This window comes from Panthera tigris, chromosome B4 (assembly GCF_018350195.1).
Source record: "Panthera tigris isolate Pti1 chromosome B4, P.tigris_Pti1_mat1.1, whole genome shotgun sequence".
Taxonomy (NCBI): Eukaryota; Metazoa; Chordata; class Mammalia; order Carnivora; family Felidae; genus Panthera; species Panthera tigris.
In genome coordinates, this window is record NC_056666.1 from 94,591,608 (window position 1) to 94,606,835 (window position 15,228).

At 37.7% G+C, this 15,228-nt stretch overlaps 1 protein-coding gene across 1 annotated transcript in view; it reads right to left on the bottom strand.

Annotated features, from left to right (window-relative positions):
- PTPRR (protein tyrosine phosphatase receptor type R) overlaps positions 1-13,003 on the bottom strand; it is a 274,870-nt gene extending 261,867 nt beyond the window's left edge. The window contains exons 1-5 of the mRNA XM_042992752.1: positions 12,815-13,003; positions 10,797-10,940; positions 8,857-9,021; positions 5,201-5,330; positions 2,610-2,683 (exon numbers count right to left, since the gene is read on the bottom strand). The gene's annotated coding sequence lies outside the window, so the exon portion shown is untranslated. The remainder of the gene's footprint in view (positions 1-2,609; positions 2,684-5,200; positions 5,331-8,856; positions 9,022-10,796; positions 10,941-12,814) is intronic.
- Positions 13,004-15,228: the final 2,225 nt, after the last annotated feature.

Here is a 15,228-nt window from a genome sequence, read left to right on the forward strand (position 1 = left end):
GATAAACATAAGCCATTCATTGATTTCTGAAGCCAGAGGCACTGGAAAGCATCACAAATCATGTGGTAGGACTGGGCAAACTCAATGATTTATCTAAATGATGTTCAGAATTAGATGTGTCAATAAACTTCCTGGGTGGCTATAAACCCAGAGAACTCTATTTCTTTTGTAAGGGGAAAAATATAATATTCCATGAGTTGGGTCCCAGTTCGTACATTCCCAACTTCACCTGCTTTTAACTCAGCTTTATGTGTTAGAACAAAACCACTCGAGTCAGCATCCCACCAGTGATGAATACAGACCTTAAAAGAGAACAGCTAAACCTAGAACTATCTGAAAAAACATAGCTAAGACCACAAAACCTTTGTTGCAACAGACCATCATCAAAAGTATTTAAGTTCAATGCATATCTTGCTACCTTACAAAAATGAAAAGAATGACCCACTCCACCAAAACTAGAAATAACAGGGGAACTTGGGTGGCTCAGTCAGTTAAGTGTCCGACTCTTGGTTTCAGGTCAAGTCATGATCTCATGGTTTCATGAGTTTGAGCCCCACGTTGGGCTCTGTGCTCACAGCTCAGAGCCTAGAACCTGCTTTGGATTCTGTGTCTCTATCTCTCTCTGTCCCTCCTCTACTCATGCTGTCTCTATCTCTCTAAAATAAATAAATACACTTAAAAAAGAAAAAAAGAAACAAAATAGTAGCTTTATAGAACACAGTCTGAAAAGTTCTGGGTTAATCTTTTTATTATACAATATCACAAAGAGATTTAATTATAATATTCTCCTCTGTCCACTTCAGTACAGTGTCCAGAGAGTACCTGAAATTCTGGGCAAGAGAATTATGAAGAAGGAGCATAAACTTTAAGAGGCATTAGGCAAGTTATTTAGCCTCTATAACCTCAGTTTCCTCATCTATAAAATGGAAATATAATTCTCTAGTGTTAGTGAGAGTACATTCTATATATAAAGTATATAAAAAGAAGTTTTAACATAATACTATGTGCATATAAAACAGATGATTAAGGGTAGTCATTACTATTACTATCATTATGGAGTTGGCAATAGCAATCATTTATTACTTGTAAACTCATTTGTCCTCTGCTAGCCAGTGACATGGAAAGAATCAAAAACTGAAGAAAAACCCTAAGATAAAAACACAGGGGTGCTGGTGGCTCAGTTGGTTAAGTGTTGAACTTCTGATTTTGGCTGAGGTCATGATGTCAGGGTTTGTTAGCTAGAGTGCCCGCCATGTCCCCCCACCCCCCACTCCTCCTGATCAGCACAAAGTCTGCCTAGGATTCTCTCTCTCTCCCTCTCTCTCTGCCCCTCCCCAACTTGTGCTCTCTCTCTCTCTCTCTCTCTCTCTCTCAAAATAAATAAATAAACTTGAAAAAAATCCCCACAAAAGGAACCAAATAATATTCATTAACTTTACCTATAAATTGGAAATATATATATATTTCAGTTAAGTGGATATGTTTGTATATGTGTTCTATAGAAATATATGTGTTCTACAGAAACACATTTTGACAAACCACTTCACAAGACGTAACCTAATTACACACTCTGAAATATGCAAATTACCTTTTATCCAGGGAGGAATTTGGCTCACCCTAAGAACTGAGTCTTCACATAGGATATTTTTTTATTGTAAAACATTTCTATTCCATTTTTTCCACAACAAATAGAAATAAAAGATAAATGACTGCAATAAATATGTCTAATTCACCAACTTGCTTCTTTTCCAAAGATGTGTGCATTCAGTGCTGTGATTTTTAAATTGTATGCATATAATACAGCCATGTTTTCTATAACTCATATTACTTCTCCTTTAAATCAGAGTTCAATACATCAGCATGCATCATTCTTCCAGGCGTTTTGCCACCTGAACAAATTTGAGATGCCCCAAGCTAATGTATGAGAATGGCTAATTTCAGGAGTAGGCTATAAATCTCCAGCAGTGAAGGATTATGCTGAATTTGAAGGTCTCCAATGGAAGATCTGATGAAGTGAGGTGGTGGAAAGAAGGTATTGCCATAATAAACGGAGAGTGGAATAATCATGATGTAGTACTTGTGGTACTTTGTAAATTACTTCCTACACCTAAAAATGGTTGATTGAATGAATACTGGTATCCCACCAGAAGAGAGGAATGTCACAAGCATGCAAACAAAGAAACATCCCCAAACTCCATGGGGGAAAAATCCACATATTCAATATTTATTCTCAATGAAAACAGGAGAAAAGCAAGGAGCAGGAGAATACACTGTAATTATAAATGGGAAAAATGGAATTATTTCTGACACAAACCCACGAACCCATGAACCCACGAACAGTTCCAAGAATGTGACATTTAGCAGTCAAGGATCCTTTGTTATGAATGTATCCATGCACTCAATCCCCACTTAAATGAAGCATGTAATCCATTCCAGGCTCTGTCCTGGGCACCAGGGATTCAGAGATGAACAAGCTGCCTAAGACTCTATAGTATATTTGCAGTCAAATGCTCTAAAACTCTGAGTATATTTGAAAAACAGGTGAGAAAGTGAAACAATGATTGAACAGCAAATTAACTGACATGGGGTCCAGATGAAGATCACCTTACCTGGCATGAAGATAGCAGAATGCTTCCAAAAGGAAATTATACTTGAGCTGACTTTGAAGGACATGTAGGAATCCCTGGAATAAGAAGAAAGTATAGAACACATTCCAACATACAAAAAGTCAGAAGTACAAGAGCACAGGAGGCATTTAGGGGGATGACAAGCAGGGTTTCACTGTAGAACACATTATGTTGGTAGGAGAATGTCTGTAGGAAGATGACGGGGACTAAGTCATGAAGCCTCATATAAAAAAGTGATTCAAATATGTCTGGTGTCTAGCTTCTTCTGGAGATTTGGCTCCAGGGCTCCATGTGAGTCTGAGGTGACAGTGATGTCAGTAGTGTCACTTATCCATGGCTTACCATACTTACATAGAGGCACATATGTGAATAGACATGGCTATTTACTCGAATTGCAAGGGCAAATTCGAGAATCATCTTTGACAGGGAATAACCAGGAAATTTTGTCTAAAAGCAGCTAAGGATCTTGAGCCAAGCATTAGAAGCCAAAGTCTAATGTCAAATGGGAATCTGAGAACTAGACAAATGAGTGCAAAGAGCAAGAGGACAGAAGAAGAAAACTGGTATCAATCTGGGCTAATTCTGGAAGCAGCTGAAAAACCCATGATGGAATGTTTTGGCACTCATGGTAGTTTGTTTATGTGGGTGGTTGAATAGGTCAGTTAACTGTCACACAGTAGGATCTCAGCAGGGTGTGTGATCGCATTATACCATTTGTCTATTTATATATGTGCCTCTATGCAATGATTCACCTTAGAGCCAAGAATCTCTCCTGTGCAGAAAATCTTTTAGGAATATTTACTAGCCACAGGTATCTTATTCTTTCAAAATAATCATCTGCTTGTTCATCACCATACACGAAGACCTATTATAGCCCCCAGAGTAGATGTTATCTGAACTGAACTGAAATAAAAGAGCCCTCCAATGCAGCCCTCCTCCCCCACCATTGGAAGCCAGATTCAAATTGTGACAGATCAGTGATTTCTATACCTTCCTCAGTTTTAATTTTAAGACTGATCATCTTTAATAGTGATAGCACTAGCATCATCTTTATATAAAAATTAAAACAATTATATAGAAAACAGTAAACTAAAATTTAAAATAATAAGAATACAAATATTAAATTTTATAACAATATATTGGGGAATACTTTACAAAGCATTATCTTTGTGACATTGAAAAAGAGAGAGGTATATTTTTATGGTCAATAGACCAGAACAAATAATTTTTATGATTGAAAAATCAGTGCATAGTTTTACAGCTTGTGTGTAGATGTAAAAAAAATCATAAAATTTCAAGAGCTGAAAGGAAAGAAAAAGACTATCTGATTCAATCCCTTCCTGTTCTGGATGAGTTGAGACCAACAAAATTATTTAATCCAAAGTTCTTTTTGCACAACTCTTTTCAGTACTTAGATGAGACACAAAACCCAGGCGCATTAGAGTCTTTATTTTCCCTAACTGTAAATTCTTAAGTACAGGCATTGTGCAGAGGTGAATATCTTTGCATCTCTGTTATGCAGCACAGAGCCAGGCATTTGATAGGAAGTCAATGAATATTTGTTGGATGAATGAGTAATGAATGAATGCTATTCCATGTATGTAGTCTGCCTATGTAAAGGGGAAAAAGTATCACACATAGGATTGTTATCTCTTTCACTAATATACATCTGCTCTGTTCATTGTCTATACCAGCCTTCATCCTGGAACTCTTTACCTAGTAAAGGACACAAGTTACCTGATTTTGGTCCATGCTAGTGAACGTAGGATTTTTAAGACTTATGAGTTCATGTGATATTGTAGGTTTCACATCATTTATTTCTAGAAGCTTAACACAAGGAAGGCTAAGTTGTTTTATATATGATCCTTTCATATTTTTATGGCAAAGATTAAGAATTTGGTTGCATGCACAAAATGTTATCAGCATTAAATTAAATAAAGTTTTTTCACAGTGGATGTGAAATTGATCAAGATGATATATTACTATTGGGGAACCTGGGTAGTTCAGTCGGTCAGACTCTTGGTTTTGGCTCAGGTCATGATCTCACGATTCATGAGATGGATACCACCACCCCCATCCCCTACCCTGGGACTCTGTGCTGACAGCGTGGAGGCTACTTGGGATTCTCTCTCTCCCTCTCTCTGTGTCTCTCCCTTCCTTGTGTGCATGTTTGCGTGTGCATATGCACCTGCTGTCACTCAAAATAAATAAATAAACTTTTAAAAAAGGTGGTAAACTAAATAAACATTTTCTTTTGAGTCCAATAAGAAGAGGCCATGTTTAACCATTAAGGCATATGAAATGATACTATAACTCTCTCATTCAGTAAAATTCCTGGTCTAAAAAGCATAGCCCACTAGCCAATGTTCTTTGTAAGCAGATGACTTGAGATACTGGCTTAATACCAAAAGAATAATCAATACTTTCTTTTTCATTAAATTTTCTTGCAAAAGTTCCTTTATGCTACGGGTCAATAGGATACTTATTGCTCAGAGCTTACATATAAATAGGGTTATGTGGGCTAAGTATTACTGGGATCGTGATCTTTAGTGAGACCTCTGCTTGAAACATACCTTCCTGTTAGTAAGAAAGGGAGCAGCAGCAGCTGGTAACAGTGGGGGTCTTAAATTATGGGACAGCAAGTTATTGTCATTCCCTTACTCCTGTATTCCATAGAACTCACTCTGCAGTGCTCTGACGATGCTGTTGAACAAATGACATAAAGACAGAATTTTCAAAGAATTCTCTCTGTGGCAGAAGACAGCATGAGGGTTTTTTTGATGTTTCAGTTTTGTTCTTATATTCAATAGAAAACAAAGATTGTGATAGTACCATTCTACTTCTCACAATTTGGATTCCTTTCCTTTCAGTGAAACCAATTTCTGTACCTGTTGGTTATTCGGATTGTACTGGAATGATTATAGAAAAAGATGCCCCCTGTCATTAATGCAATGCTCTAGAGGAAAAAAACTAAGCATCTCTCTTTTAATAGCAGAAACATTTGAAATGTATTAGGAAGGCTTCCTGTGTAAGAATGCCTTATATATCCTCTTAGGCACACGTTTTGTTCTCCTATGAGACTGTATTCATGTTTCAAAAGTCTTATTCTTTGGGATATTGAATAAATTGAGAAGTTGCTATTATTTAGAGCATATATTAAATAAACATATATTTGTGACTGGTTGATTGAAGAATTTGAATTCATTGGGATGTTATGATGAAATAGATTTACTTGTTCCAATAACTTTTATTCAATGCTGAATCTAACCTTCTCATTGGGTAAAATATCTCTTCATGACATCTTGGCCAAATTCCAGAACTTTCCTGATACTCATTGTTATTAGAATAGTTGCAGGTTCTTTATAAAGTTTATCTCCCTTCAGTGTCCAGTGCTAACTAGACATGAATTAGGCACTGTGCATATATTATTCCCTGATAGAACACTATAAAGTAACTACTTTTATCATCCCCATTTTACAGATGAGGAACTTGAGATTCACAGAGGGTAAATTACTTGTACAATTTGTATAATAACAAGCAGTGAATAATCTCAGCTTCCTGATTCTACAGTCTGAGCAATTTCCAATAGAATACACTAAACAATATTAAACTCTTCATTGCCATTTGTATAACAGGTAGGTCACTTTTTATTTTCGTTTTTTTTTTTTTTTTTTTTTTTTTTTAATTTTTGGGACAGAGAGAGACAGAGCATGAACGGGGGAGGGGCAGAGAGAGAGGGAGACACAGAATCGGAAACAGGCTCCAGGCTCCGAGCCATCAGCCCAGAGCCCGACGCGGGGCTCGAACTCACAGACCGCGAGATCGTGACCTGGCTGAAGTCGGACGCCCAACCTACTGCGCCACCCAGGCGCCCCTAGGTCACTTTTTAAAGACAAGTGTTTGCAATCGTCTGGAAGGACATTCTCTAAAATTACATCTTGCTATTTCTCATGAAGGCTCCAGAGGTTAAAGTTTATAAATCTGTTTTCTCCCTTAAGAAAAATTTTTCTTTTGCAATTTTGTTCATGGACCTTGATGTGACCAATTTCTAACATTCAATCATTAATATACATCAATGGATCGGCAATGTCAATATCATTATTAAGTGCTTTAGTATGTGTACAGCACTAACCATAAAATCGAGATTCCTTACTTACAAGTTACATAGCTGAATGTAATGAAGACTCTTGGGCCTTTACTGGTTCTTGTCCAGCTCATTCAGAGAAGGATGGCAGGTTTTGCTTAATAATCATTCGTATGGGATGCATTCCCCATTTTGCCACATTAATTCTCTTCTTTAACCTATGTTCTCCATTTTCTCTAATTTCTGCTTGACTTCTAAAGCATAGCAACTGTTAGACATTCATTTTAGTTTGCTGTTTGCCTGACATTTTTATTCTTGTGGCCAATATTTGATCTTCAAACCCATGTTACTGGGAATTGCTGATATGTTTATTTTCAATTTTCCCAAAGAGCTCCCTTAGCAGGTTTGTAGTAATGACTACAATGATATGACACGTTCCTTTTTGAAGATTGACTTAGAAGAGGCTCTGCATATTCTCCCTTCCAAAATTCTTATGATTTTCTTTCTCTTCTCTTGATTGTACACTTATTTTTGTTTTAGTATTTTTCTACTCTAATGTACTGACTTTATGTAAGCCTTCCCAAGTCTCCTTAGCATTCAGTCATTTTTCTTTGAACAATACTTGATATTATATGACTTGGGATTCCCGCAAAGAATTTAAAGAATCTTAGCAAATATGATAATGTTTATGTTCACCTCAACCAAAATAGCTCACAGGTATGTAATGAGATCCTTTCACCTAATGGTGAAGGATGGTCTTGTGAAGTTCAGCTTAGCTTGGCTACCCAACTTTTTAGGACAAACAAGCCTAATTGTTGCTGTGACTAGGAAAGTAAGACCTCAGATTCAAGATCTAACTCATCTAAAATTTGCCTGAAATTCTAGTCCTGCTGCTTACTTGCCTATTCAATTGTCCAGATCATCTGATTCAAATGGAGTCTTCAGGAGTTTGACTCAATCTGTACTTGACTTTCTATACCCCTTCTGAATAATTGTCCTTCAAGCAAAGATACACTGAAATAAATTGTAACAGATATTTAAAAAATCATTTTGTTTTATTTCATTTTTCATAATAATAGGTCTCATCAATCCCCAACCTCTATTTCCCCCATCCCTACCTCTCACCTCCCTTCTGGTAACCATCAGTTTGTTCACTAGAGTTAAGTCTATTTCTTGGTTCCCCCCCGCCTCTCTCTCTGTCTCTTCCTTTGCTCATTTATTTTGTTCCTTAAATTTCACATATGAGTGAAATCATATGGTATTTGCCTTTCTCTGATTGACTTAGTTTGCTTAGTATTCTACTCTCTAGCTCCATTTATGTCATGGCAAATGGCAAGATTTCATTCTTTTTTATGGCCAAATAATATCCATTACACACACACACACTTATTTTATATATATATATATATATATATATATATATATATACACACACACACACACACACACACACATACATACATACAAACATACACATACAGTTTATTTATCCATTGACCTGCTGAAGGATGTTTTGGTTGCTTCTAAGTTTTAGCAATTATGAATAAAGCTGCTATAAACATCCATGTGCAGTTCTTTTGTGTGGATATGTTTTCATCTCATTTGAGTAAACACCAAGCAGTGTGAATGCTGGATCGTCTGGTAAGAATATGTTTGGTTTTGTTAGAAACTGCCAAACTGTTTTCCAAAATGGCTGTACCATTTTGCATCCCAGCAACAGTGAGTGGGTTCCTGCTGCTCCACATCCTCACCAGCATTTGGTGCTGTCAGTGCTCTAGATTTTGGCCATTCTAATAGGTGCGTGGTGGTAGGTCACTGTTGTAATTTGCATTTCCCTGATGCCTTATGATGTGAAACATCTGTTCGCATGCTTATTTGCCATTGATATATCTTCCTAGGTGAGGTGTCTGTTAAAAGTCTTTGGCTCACTTTTAATCACATGGTGTCAAGATGGGTACCACATACCAGGTACCAATCCCAGGGGAAGGGAGATGGGCATCTATATGTAGAGGAGAGTAAAAAGCATCACCATGCCACCCACCAGGAATGGAAGTCCAAACAATTCTTCCCATTGCTTCTTGGTTTCAGAGTCATTAAGGAAATCATAACACAGTCAAGCACTGGATGGAACAACATTTTACTTACATAGAGGAGAGACCGAGCAAGATCAGCTTCAATAGTGGGTGTCAGTCCCCCAGGGTCAGAGGATCTTTCCCCCTCTGCTGCCACAGTGGAGAAGGAACCCTATCCTCTCCAAGTGGATGACAGACAATGTCTACTCCTTAAAAAGAGACAGAGTACTCATTGAGCCTGAAACAAAGAAAGATAGTCTCACACAAGGTCAAGTCCAGCAAAGAATGTGAGGGTTTTCTATCTCTTGGTAAGGAAATGTTCCAGGCCCAAGGCCCATCCATACGCAGTAAAGTGGGAGGAGAAAGACTCCTCATGAGAATGTCTTTTCCAACAGGTTGTTTGTGTTCTTTTTGTTGAATTTGAAGATTTCTTCATGTATTTTTGGTAACAGTCCTTTATCAGCTATGTCATCTGCCAATATATTCTCCCGGTCTGTGGTTTGTCTTTTCATTTTCTTGACAAAGTCTTTTACAGAGCAGATATTTTAAATTTCAATGGAGTCCAGCTTACCAATTCTTCTCTTTATGGATTCTACCTTTGATATTATATCTAAAAAGTCATTGCCATACCCAAGGTCATCTAGGTTTTTCCCTATGTTATCTTCTAGGGGTTTTATAGCTTTGTATCTTACATTTAGATCTATGATCCATTTTGAGTTAATTTTTGTGAAGGGTTAACTTTTGTGAAGGCTGTTCTAGATTCCCCTTTCTTCTTCTTCTCCTCCTCCTCCTCCCCCTCCCCCTCCTCCTCGTCCTCCTCGTCCTCGTCCTCCTCCTCCTCCTCCTCCTCCTTCTTCTTCTTCAACACAGGAATGTCCACTTGTTTCAGCACCATTTGTTAAAAGACTATCTTTTCTCCATTGCATTGCTTTTGCTCTGTTATCAAAAATCAGTTGCCTGTATTTGTGTGGGTCAATTTCTGGACTCTCTATTCTGTTCCATTGATCTATTTGTCTTTTGCCAATACCACACTGTCTTGTCTAGTGTCACTTTATTTTTTTAATTTTTTTAATGTTATTTATTTTTGAGAGAGAGACAGATTGCGAGCAGGGAGGAACAGAGAGGGGAGAGACACAGAATCTGAAGCAGTTTCCAAGCTGCTTCAGCACAGAGCTCGAACTCACCAACTGTGAAATCATGACCTGAGCTGAAGTCAGACACTTAATCGACTGAGCCACATGGGAGCCTCAACGACTGTCACTTTACGGTAAGTCTTGAAGTCTTTTTTTTTCCCATTAAAACTAGAAACAAATAAAGGATGTTTCCTATCAACACTGCTTTTCAACATTGCCCTGGAAGTCCTAGTTAATGCAGAATGACCAGGAAAGGAAACAGAAGGTATACAGATTGGGAAGGAAGAAATAAAGTTGTCTTTATTCAAAGGTGACATGATAGTCTATGCAGAAAATCTGAAATTTTGATATGTATGTTCTCCTTGCAGAAAGTTTTAATTAAGTAAGGCAATTCAGATTTTATATTTAAAATAGTTGGGAAATAAAATTCACTTTATAGATATGTACCCACAGCAATCTTGGTAAGATTTTACCTGTTTCATGAGTAATACCTTTAACAGGGTTTTCTTGATGATCCTAAACTGCGATTTAAGGTCTAATTCTTTGTTAAAATAATGACTTTGCTGGACATCTAGCTGTATGCCATTGTGTGTATAGAAGAAGCTTTTCTTTCAGGCTGAAGGAAAGCAGAATTTAATATTTTTCATTGGATAAAGATGAAAGATTATAGCAACAGTGGAAAGGGAATGGCTTCTATTCTAGAGTGTCCTAGGATACGGTATGCCTACATATAGCTGGAGCAGAAGCACATGTCCTTCATGAAAGAAAGACTCAGGCACAAGCAGCACTGTGTAGGTTCTTTAGTAAAGACTGAGCCATTCTCACCTCCACAGTGCATTGTTGGTACCCAGAAGATATCAAGGAGGTGGCCCCAGCTCACCTGTACTGGTGCAGTGCAGCTATGGCTGGCTGTGACCAGGGTCCTCCTCAGGTAGTTTGCAGGTAACAAACCACAAATAGATCAGAGTGGAGGCAGGTGAGTTGCCTTCATGTGTCGGGCATTCCTTGAACTATCTGAAAACAACTAGAAAGATCAAAGAAAAGGAAGAGATTTGTCTGTCAGTAGATGGGAGTAAGGAGAGAACAGAATTTTAATATTGATTATTTGTTTTCACAGGTTGATGGTCCTAGACAGCCAGAGTCACTCCCCTTTCATAAAGATCCATTTTTATTACAGATAAGGACATGCTGGACATAGAATTCGGGGAATTTTTATGGTCAATAATAGACTTTTCTGTGTGTGCAAGTGTGTAAATTATTTAAAACCCACCGTGTATAGTACCACACAATTAAACTGCTACATATCCATCCAAAATATTTATTTTCGCAACTCGCATGATCAATATTGACTATTGCAGTTACTTGATTATATCAGAATCCACATCAGGGTGCCTGGGTGGCTCAGTTAAGTGTCCGACTCTTGATCTCAGCTCAGGTCATGATCTCACAGTTCATGACAGTGCAGAACCTATTTGGGATTCTCTCTCTCCCTCTCTCTCTGCCCCTCCCCAGCTCTCTCTCTCTCTCTTTCTCTCAAAATAAATAAACACTAAAAAAAATCTATATCAACTATTAAGACTGACGAAACCATTTTCGGTGTACAGATCCATTCAATGTGTCTTAAGGTTCATTTTTAAAAAGTGGACTACAGGTTGTTTTGTTAAGAGATGACTCACAGAAGAGGTATGAGAGGAACCTTGCTCACGCATGAGCTCTTTGGATGGGCAGGAGAATGTGCTTCTCCTCACAAGAGAATAATAACAAGAGACAATATCAACCTGCATTTGCATAGCAAGATTTTCAGGCCCTTTTTCTTCTCCCATTTCGTATTATTCTCATGTTATTTAGACAGCAAAATTATTCCTCTCTACATCATGCAAATGATGAGACCAAAGAGAGGTGCACTGAAAACCTAGTGAACAGGAAAACACAATCCCTTTGCCTAGGATGCCAGCATACTTTCCTTAGACCACTGAAGAACTTTAATTCTCTGTGTGCCCTGTGTTCAGCAAGTGAATTATGAACCATCTCAAAGTTCATTCAAATACATTTAAATTCTCCTATTTTTCTTTCTTTCTCTGGACACTTTACCTGGCTTACCATAGGAATAAAAAACCAAAATTGGCAGACCTGAATCACAAAGAATGGAAAACTATTTCATTGGTTTAATAGGAAACATCTGCTGGGTTGGTTGGACCACTACTGGCTATACAATTCTTTTACCCTTTGTGCTTTTAGCGATCATTGTATGTGCCTGAATTATTTTCTTAACTACATTGTACACTCTTCCAAGGAATAAATGATTATTTCTACTTTATATTCTTAGCACCTATGCTTAAACATTGGTAGTCATTAAAAATGAATTTTTGTTGATGATGTTTATGTAGAAAAGGGCTTAACATATGCATACACTATGGATCCAGCAGTTTCCAAATGAATAAAAATTGCTGAATGAGTAACTTCTTTCAGGTTATTAAATGTACCATGCAACCTAGGCATGGCTCAACATCTGCTATATTTTGGCTTTTTATATTGTATCACATTTCATACAGGAAATGTCACTATAATACTAACTTTATGATGTTTTCCTCTATTGGTGTATAGTATATTTTGATCTATATGAAGTTCATTCATCCAGAAAACACTTACTAATCTCCTTTTATATGCCAGACACTGGATATGAACTTGGCACATGGGATATGCATAAAATTGGCCCAGACTTTAAGAAACTTTACATTGTATAGCTAATTTAAAACATGTTGTACATTCTTCTGTTTTTTTTCTATTTCCTCTATTGCTTCTTACTCCCCATTTCTCCTTGAATTTTCTCATATTTGTTTATATAGCCTGGCAGCAGCTGTTTAGTAACAAGAGGGCTTCCATTTATTGAGTACTCACTGAATAGCTGTGAGGAACGGTGTTAAGTGCTCTTCACACAATGATGCTTTGTTGATTAGCGCTTAAACCTTAGAGCAAACCTACTAGGTGGTTATTATTGTCTCGTTCATGTTATAGCTGAGAAAATAAAGGTTTGGAGTGGTTGCATAGGACCTGTGTCTCATGTAGGGGAGCCAGGGTTGACGCAGATCTTCCTTCTTCAAACTCCACTCACTTACCCACTACATCATAGTGCTATTTAACAAAGGGTGGAGTCAATTATTGATGTAATGACAGACCTTTTGTGGCATGTACACTTTTATTTCTCTAATGTATGTGCATCAATAGGAGCACATGTAGAGAATAGGAAAGTTGTAGAGAGGGGCTTGAAATAAGATCCAGGAAGGCTGGAAGAAGTGAGACTGTTTAGATGAAGAAGAAGAAGAAAGAAGAAGAAGAAGAAGAAGAAGAAGAAGAAGAAGAAGAAGAAACTTTGAGGGGATAACACATCTCTCTGCGTCTAGGGCTGTGGTATGGAAAGGGAATATTACCTCTTAAACACTACTCCAAGGATACAGCTAGAAAAAGTTCCAAGTTAAAAAGAAACAAGTTTGGGCTTAATACCAGCAAATATTTTCTGATAGAATTGTTACGGAAGAAATAAACTAACTCAGAATGAAGGGAATTCAGCTGGTGTAGAGGTTCTAACATGACAGTGTTGTGGAGGGGTTTCTGCAGAATGGGGAGATCAAAGAGACTGTGACTGTGGTCCTGCCTCTGGAGCTGAAAAATGGTCTTAGAACATCCCCCAGGATTAGCCCTACTGAGCAGTAGATGTCACTGTTTCATAGAAAGAGTGGTAAAGAGGCACCTTCCTGATTGTAAATGGGATACTCAGAAAAGATGTATTCAGATCTCTTTTCATTTTCTGCGGAGAAAAGTTTCTAAAAACTATTTATATCTAAGAAACATGCAATGAGAAATCCAATATTTTATAGCATTTTGCTTTAAGAAGTCAGGCCTTATTTTTATTGGAAGGTTTAGTCCAACATTATGGTGGAAGATTATACTAGGCCCAAAGGTTTCCATGTATAAGATGAGATCTAAAAGAAGACAAACTTCTTGTTCCCTAGATGCTGCTGCTTGTATAGAGGATGATATACACACTCTCAATATATGCATACACACACACACACACACACACGCACACACATATATATATATACACACCCCAACACACACACATTTTGAACAAATGCTTATTCTGTCCCCCTTTCTGGCCCCTTATTATTTCTGTACTTAACTCAAGGTCTTTTAGAAAAAGGGTATGATGTTGTATATATTGACTAGTATTTGTATTTCTCGATTTGTAAGACACTTAAGCTGAGATCACTGTAAATCAAGTTCCAAGCAGAGGGAGGTTTTTCTTGATAATCTGCAAAACCCAAAGGTTGGGAATGAAGCAACTTCTCAGCCCCAGAGAATGTTACAGGGTCACTGACACTGTTTAGCAATAGGAGACAGCAAAGCCCTCTGGACCACATTTCAAGGGTTTCCTCTTCCCTCTGCTTTGTCTTGTCAGTTCCGATGATCCCCACTGGCTCACACAAGACCTGATCCTCATTTGACCTGTCTCTCTGGGGAGCTTTTCTCTGGGAAGACGTTTCTTTCACTTCAAAGAGACTTCAAAGACAGAGAGAGGGAAAAGAGCAGCTGGGGTCCTCAAAACCTGCCCTTTTCCTTGGCTGTGTACTGCTTTCAACAATGGCTTCCTAAGAATCTATAAACGTATGTAACTCATGGTTGCATTCTTTTAAGGAGCTTATAGTCACAGAGGAAGGATGAAATATGACAAATGACATAATAAAAGGTGGAATGCACCCTAAAATTAGAACAAAGGGCCATATGTTTTAAAATAGGATAGTGAGCTGGAGTAATCACAGAAGGTTTTTTGGAGCATATGAAATTTTAATTAGGATGCTGAAGGATGGGCAGAATTCTGATACTAAGAAAATGCTGGGGAATGACATTGTAAAAAAAAAGAATGGTCACAGTATATATAGATCAAAGGTGGAAAAGGAAGGGATTTGGGGTTCTTGTTCAGATCGGCTGAAATGTGGGGTTCATAACGTGGAAATAAAGCCAAACCAAAATCATGATCATAATCTTGCTCTGCATGTGAGGATAGACATCAAATGGCTTTTGGGAGGGAAAAGATAGTTCTAAAAGGAATGCTTTAGAAAGATACTATGTTGCTGTGGTCTTTTCTGTACAGTGGTGATCTTTATCACGGGAGGCCAGATCATCTGTTGAGAGTAAGGAAGGTATGTATGCAATTGAGATCTTTAGAAGCATGGAAATTTTGGGTAGTTACTATAGGAATTTTGGCTTTATAGGAGAAAAAGAAAGCACTGCAATGAGGACCAACAGGCTGA